Source organism: Euwallacea fornicatus, chromosome 11 (assembly GCF_040115645.1).
Source record: "Euwallacea fornicatus isolate EFF26 chromosome 11, ASM4011564v1, whole genome shotgun sequence".
NCBI classification, from domain to species: Eukaryota; Metazoa; Arthropoda; class Insecta; order Coleoptera; family Curculionidae; genus Euwallacea; species Euwallacea fornicatus.
In genome coordinates this window covers 4,120,631-4,128,153 of record NC_089551.1, presented here as the reverse complement: position 1 = coordinate 4,128,153, position 7,523 = coordinate 4,120,631, and the positions used below count along the sequence as shown (strand labels likewise).

The following is a 7,523-nucleotide window of genomic DNA, read 5'->3' as shown; positions in this document are numbered from 1 at the left end:
TAAATGTTGTTTTTAGTGCCATCTATAGTCTCGAGGCTGAATGCGAAACATTTATAAACAACAGTCAAGATGCAACTGTTAGATTTACGAATTCGACAAGTTTAAGTACTTATTTACTACTAGATGGCGCCAAGATTCTTAATTTTTTCCAACTTTTCTTTTCGTTTACGTCATTCCTTTTATAAAATGTTTTACTATAATATTATGTTCCCAAGAACTCTTCTCTGAAGTGTTTTTTAAATCCTGTCTAGGGTGGTTTTCCATATTTAATTTTCCACCAAAGTTTTAAATTAAAAAATTTTAATTCTGACAGGTGCCCATGCCCAAGCATGTTTCATTTGTTTTGTCCCTAACCTTGAGCGTGGCCAATAGCGTGCCGAATCACTGGGCGACAACCAATCAAATCGTTCGTTACATCAGGGTCAACAAATCCTTCAGAAAGAACGAAATTTTACGGCGGCCATGTTGAAAATATCAATTTCTTCGACGTGTGTTATTTTTCCGTATTTCGCCGTGAAAATGGAAAATAAATTACAAATCAGGGCGTTTCGAATGCGGCATTTAGTTCTGTGGTGAAATCGATCAGTGTTTTTCCTATATTCGGACGTTTTTCGACGGATTTTTACCTTGTTTTAATCGTCACAAGACCTTGAATTTTGTTTGGCTGGCTATCCACTCTAAGGTGCCCAAAAGGATTTACAATGATGGATTTCAACGAAATAGGTAGGTAACGTACTGCATGTAATGTTGTCACACTTATTTCGCGTTTTTTACCCGAAGAAATTACCTAAAAATCGATTTCGCAGCCGCTCTTTTAGGTTAGGTTACGCGGATTTCATTTACATGCAAAATCGTAAACAAATTGTCTTCAGTAGTGCTAACATCGGTCAATCAGCAACACTTAAATGCTACTGAATTATTAATAACAATAAAATTAATATTCTAAATTTACATGTTACCCTACTTCCAACTTTGTATATTGCAGTTTGATATTAGCACACTAACATGTACATAGAGAGATTGCTCGAGAAGTGAGTACTGATGCTTTCCGAAGGCCTCTCATAAAGCCTCCAACTGTCAATGTTATTCAGAATTATAAAGATCCAATAATAATATATTTGTGTTAAGGGTGGATTGTTGGTCAACTTGTGTGTACCTATGTATTGAAAAATATCTTAGAAATATTCCAAAATAGCTCGAAATATCTTGGAAAGGTCTTGAAATATGTTGCTCCTAACTACCTAACTAGACTTCAAAGTTTATTCATTCAGTTACTTTCCAGAAGAGTTTGCTTTTTTAGTAGTTTTTCGTTTATTTTGTTATTTATGTTTGTTTGTTGATTATTTTTGTTTATTTAATGGTATGCTGTACAAATATCCAGAGGTAACTACATGTAAAGAAAATGGCTTTGAAATATATAAATTATAAGGCTGATCTTGACTATGCTACTTCAACACAATAGGTCTTAAATTACTAAGTCTAATGTGAAAAAAATATGGTTTTATGTTTTTAGAGATAAACTCATTAATAATAGCCACCATAAAAATTAGAGAGGATAAGAGTGGGAACTTATTATCTACAGAAAATAGATCATGAGACGATATTTTTACTAATATTTGGCAGTTTGAGATATATACTATTTATGAAGGCTCGCCGTCGAATATTTTCAATTTTACTGTATATTGTAAATATTATAATATACAAAGAGAACGCATACCAAATTTGATGAACTTGAAGCTGTATGAAACTTTAAACGGGAAACGTTTTGCACCTTTTCAATTTCATGGCTGTTGAGATAAAAGTGATCAAACATTTGGTGCTTATTCGAGATACAATCTAACTAAAGAAGTTGCCTTGAAATCTCACACCTAAATTTTTGACCTCATTGCACCTCCTTAATTTAGGTCTTCACCTTCTGATCTAAAAAGTTTAAAATCATCTGCAAACATCGATCCTCATAGATCGGTAATTCAATGTTTTCTCTCGTGCCATTCATTTCTCAAAAGTTGGGCAAAAAGGTTTTTTTTGTACGACATTAGAAACTCGGCTATACTTTAGGGCTGGGTTAAATAGGTTTTAATGGAACCCAGTACGTCGTCTGTTCCTCCAGATTTTTTTTTGGTTTGAAGGTTTTTACAATGGTCGGAATAGTCTCCTCTGATATTAGGGGAAAACAAAGCTAGCATTGCTCAAAAAAATTATTTGTTGGTATGGGCTGCAAACCTCAAACCCAAAGCTGAAATACTGTGCAAAAGTTTTCGCAACCTTTGCTATAGTTCAAGCTTTTCCTTTCTAGTTTACCCACATCTTAAATTTACCTACGCCTACTAGTGACAATAATTTTAAGATAAACTTTAGATTAAATAAATTTGAATATTATTTTAAGATCTTAAATTCTCACGCAAATTACAAAGTTTACAAGTAGGTGTTCTAATTTAACGACTTCTCAGTAAACATTAAAGTGCTTTAGTCGGAATCGTACCATTTGTAAATAGCAACATCGTGCAAAATTATGATGTTTAAATATTATTTTAAATCATTGATATTATTGAAATCATGACGCGACAAAAATATGCGAAAGTAATCGGAAATACACGGAAATATTGGAAGAAGTCAGAAATAAGCGCTAATTTATGAAAATAACGGAAAACAATGGAAATAGCCGCAAGACTAGAAATAATGTACTTTATTTTCATGTTAGGAAATAGGGTAGAACATTTTTGGTTAGCGGTTGACGCCTCGCAAAATTCACTGGAATTAGGCTCTAGAGAATATCTGCTCTGGAAATTCGTAGAACCGAAGATAATAGAACACTAATGTGTATTTGCTACCCACTTATATTTACCCTTGAAAATTTGATTAAGATGTTTCTCTACGATTTCTATTATATTTCCTCAATACATGCCAAGTAAAAATAGTGACCATGAATGATAACTCGAACTAACCGAAAATTCTAAATAAACTGGATGTAAAGTCAACGCAACCTTTCTTCTCACAATGTCCGATTACCTTTGATATTGATATATTGCATTAAAATTAAAAATAGATTTGTCGTTGTCAAAGAAATGTAGGAAAGAATGTACATATTCAAGAGTGTTACTTAGTATGTGTCGTGCATGGGGCAGATTACTGAGATATTTTGGCTTACATACTCGAGGAATTTTCAGAGTATTTCCAAGGTATTTCGATGTTCAAAAATGTTATCAGCTATCTTCTCCTCGACGCCATATGTCATAGTAGATAGAGTAGATAAATTGAAGTATCTTGCTATACTGATCCCCCAATTAAACTCGAGGCACATTCCAAATTTCAGTGTAATCAGACACTGGCGGCATGAGGATACTGAATTCTTGAAATTTAGTTGTATTAGATACATAGGAGTGTTCTATTTATTAATTACTAATTCTCATGCGACTGAACGGAGGACTGTATTAACTCAAGTTTGGCACATAGTGAGGGGCAAACCGCCATAGAAGTTTGGTGTACAGGCATTGCGAAGTATAGGTAGTTCGGGCAAACTTTCGCTGTCTAAGGGAGTGCGGTAAGTCCTAGGGAAATAGGGGAAGTGAAAAAGTACGGAAAGCGTGAAGGAGATAGGTGGAGTTTAAGGAAAGTTCATAAAAGTACCTTATCAGCTCATGCGACCGACGTGCTTAGCCCTCGCAAGTCCATTTTTTAGTTCATTTGAAGTTCACGTGGTCGCGTTGTCATTGAATACTGATTATGCTGGACAGAAAGTATAAGGGGAGGATATGGGATGGTTAGAAGTATTGAATTCTTCAAATTTAGTTCTCATCTCGGTTGTAACATCTACGCGTGGTCTATTTAGTGCCCAGTATGCCACTGACCTCACTCAAGTTTGGGTATTAGACAGATTAATCTCGGTCCAAGTACTACATGCAAAGTATTAGCATATACATTATCGTAACAAAGTGGAGAAATCATTCAAAATTATCAATAACCCTTCAAAAAATTATTTAAAGGCTTAATCGTCCTGTATACAAAATTGCAGACAATATTCCTGCGCATGACTGTTTATTTTTTTTGCTAAGGGCGAAATAATTAATAAATTCGGTGCGGTAAAATTGGAGAAACGTGTTCGTTGTTACGATTTATTCGAACAATTCTTCACAATTTCTGTGCAAAATAGTACCGAAAATGCCGGGCGGTCGTACTTCATCTGAAGGTATTAAATTAAAAATTACAAAAATGTTTAATAGCGGTGAAAAGCAGGTTTCAATTGCTAAGCAGTTTAATCTCAATCGATGTGTGATAAGTAAAACTGTTTCATCTCTTAACCGTTGCGGAACGGTGAAAAGCTCTAGGAAAACTGAAAGGCTTTAAAAAAACAACCCGAGCTGAGGACAGACTAATGAAAAGATTCGTTGTGCCGAATCCATTTGCATCTTCCACTACAGTGAAGAAGGAATTTCCAGAAATATCGCTCTCGGTGCTTAGTATTAGCTATTACTTGAGCAGTATGGGGTTTCATGGAAAGAGGTTCAGCAAAGCTTCCTTTTATTTCCGTCAAAAATCGAGCTGCTAGACTTAAATTTACAAGAGACCATCTTGAGTGAAGAATTTCGAAATGGAGGACTGTGTTACTCCCAAAAGAAAAACAAGATCAATTTCTTCGGATCAAATGGAGTGAAGTGGGTGAGACGGCCAAAACAGTGTAGGTTAGACCCTAAATATACATTACCAACGATAAAATACGGCTGAGGAGATGTTATGGTGTGGGAATGTTTTTCATGAGTGTACTGTGGTGTACCTGGACATAGACTTGCGGACAAAAGTATGGAATTATTTTAAAATTGTTAATATTTCCTGTTTTAATAGATTTAAGTAATGAACTCCATTACACATTATATATAACCTTGTTTGACGTAAATGTAGATTTCAAATTTCTTTGGCTTTGGGGTCTACTATTTTTAATTAATTTAAGGTAAAACTAAATTAATGAGAACAAAAATATGGAGAGAAAACATTGATTTAAAAATAGATAAGCGTTAAGCTATTTAATCGATATGAAGTTGCATAACCTTTTGCCCTGAGAACTGCCTGACATCTTCTATACATTGAATCCACCAAATCTTGGCATTTTTCCACAGGAATCTTGAACCATTGATCTTGTATGATTTCCCGCAGCTCATCTTTATTACGAACATTAATTTGCGGTATTTGTCGTTTTAAATGGTCCCAGAAGTGTTCGATGGGGTTCAGGTCTGGTGAATGAGATGGTGACTTTAATAAATTAATGCTGTTTTCCAAAAACCAATTTTTAACAAGCCGCGAAGGGTGTTTCGGATCGTTATCCTGTTGATATTGCCAGATAAGAGGCATTTCCACATAGGCTCATGGCAACATTCTATTTTCTAAAATATCGTGATAAATAAGTCGATCCATAATACCGTCTATTTTCATAAAGAAACCGACTCTAGACCTCGAAAAACATCCCTACACCACGATACTGCCACCACCATGTTGCATCGTTGGTTTCTGATATTTGATGTCGAATTTTTAGCCCACTGGCCTTCTAACATACATTTTCCTTTCTGAGTTAAAGATGTTCAACTTGGACTCATCGCTCCAGAGAACTACATTTCATTTTTGTTAAAACTAAGTCAAATTTTCATTTGCAAATTCAATTCGCCCTTTTTGGTTTTTTCCTTGAAATAAAAAAATTCTTGACGGCAGTTCTTTTCATAAGACCAACAGCACATAATCGACGTCTTACCGTACGAAATGTGATGTTTACATTGTACACCTCCGGCCAAAAGTTTGGATACACTTTGTTAATCATGAATAATCATTTATCAATTGTGTTTACCAGTTGCTAAATATGACTGTTTATTTATTTTATGTTAGTATAAAGTGAAAAACAGATAAAATATTCACTCAATACTTCGCCATTGCTGGAATCGGCACGTCAAGATTAAAAAAGGTCTTTCTTCGCTTATCAGAAATAGGGGATTTGCTGTTCACCTGCTATTTTTATGATCTTCGTTCAAAATAATTGCGGTTGTTTACATCTAAAATAGATCTGAAAGAACATTTGAAGTTATTGCCACGTGCGCTCAAGTGCAAAACACGTCGAAACCGTTCTAGTAAATTCATGGACAAATTCTTTAACAATCCACTTGTTTAAAGAATTTAAAATGGCAAAAAAGGTGAAAGTTTCCCTCAAAGGTGTGCAATCAAACATTGACCGATTCAATCATACGGACAGTTTTCGTTATCGTCCTCGCAATGGACGGCCAAAAGTGGCCACCTCACAAGGAGATACTCATACTATTGTTACCAGCAAAAGAAATAGGCCATTAACAGTACCAGAAATCCGAGCAACACTGAACAGTACCCGGCTAAACCCCGTATCGTTAACGACAGTAAAAAGGAGACTGAGACAAGAGGGATTAAAGGGGTGCAATGCTGTGAAGAAACCTTTGTTAAGATTGGCAAACAAACAAAAACGCCTTCAATGGGACCGTGAGTATCGAAATTGGACGAACGAGCAATTGAGAAATGCGTTGCGGACAGACCAATCAAAATTCGAAATCTTTGGAAATAATGGGCGAATTTTCGTCAGAAGAAGTCCTTTGGAGAAAGCGGCTGCACAGTGTTTGGGGCCAACCGTAAAGCGTGGTGGTGGTTCTATCATAGCATGGGGATGTTTCTCTGGCCACGGCATCGGTGATTTCGTCAAAATTGATGAAATTATGAAGGAGGAATACAAGAAAATCCTTCTCGAAAATGCCATCTCATCGGAGTGCCGACTTATTGGGCGTGGGTTGGTCTTTCAGCACGACAAAGATCCCAAGCACACTTCTAGCCTTTGTCGAACTTATTTAGAAGAGAAAGAATGTGCGGGAACGTTGGTGAAGATGAGCTGGCCTCCGTAGTGGCCTGATCTCAACCCAATCGACTTGTTATGGGAAGAATTAGATCGGAAGATCCGAATTTCGTGTCCTTCATCGACAGCTGAACTGTGGCAGAAATTGGAAAGTGCATGGACATCGATACAACAGGAAACTTGACATGGCGGAAAGGATGTCGCGACTCGTGGAAATGGTTATAAAAGTGTATGGTGGTTTTTTGTTGAAAATGAGGTTTCATGTTTTTGAGATTTTTCTTTTTTTTTCAATTTTAGCCAATATTGATTGTAATTTAACTTCTTGGCTATTTTTGTATGCTACGAGTGTTTAAATGGAAAACATTAACGGATTCACAGGATATTCAACGAAAAAATTACTTTCTTTTAATTGTATCCCAACTTTTGGCCGGTAGGTATTTCTCGTATATTTCTTCCCAGTTTGTCGCGCCGTCTTACTGGGGTTCGCAAGTGATAAATGTCTAATGCATTTGTCGATGTTCAGTGTGGTTTTCCTGGGACGTCCAACTTTTTCCCGAGCTTTTACATTGCCCAACAATTTAAATTTTCTCAATATTTTGGACACAGCACCTTCACTGGTTAGTAATTTTTTTTTTTGCAATAACATTTTGCTTTAAACATTGGCGATTTAATT

General features: G+C 35.8%; 1 protein-coding gene across 1 annotated transcript in view; it reads left to right on the top strand.

Moving 5' to 3' along the window:
* The first annotated feature begins 454 nt into the window (after positions 1 to 454).
* Positions 455 to 7,523, top strand: part of LOC136342269 (nuclear receptor coactivator 2-like) — a 166,259-nt gene continuing 159,190 nt past the window's right edge. The window contains exon 1 of the mRNA XM_066287895.1: positions 455 to 723. The gene's annotated coding sequence lies outside the window, so the exon portion shown is untranslated. The remainder of the gene's footprint in view (positions 724 to 7,523) is intronic.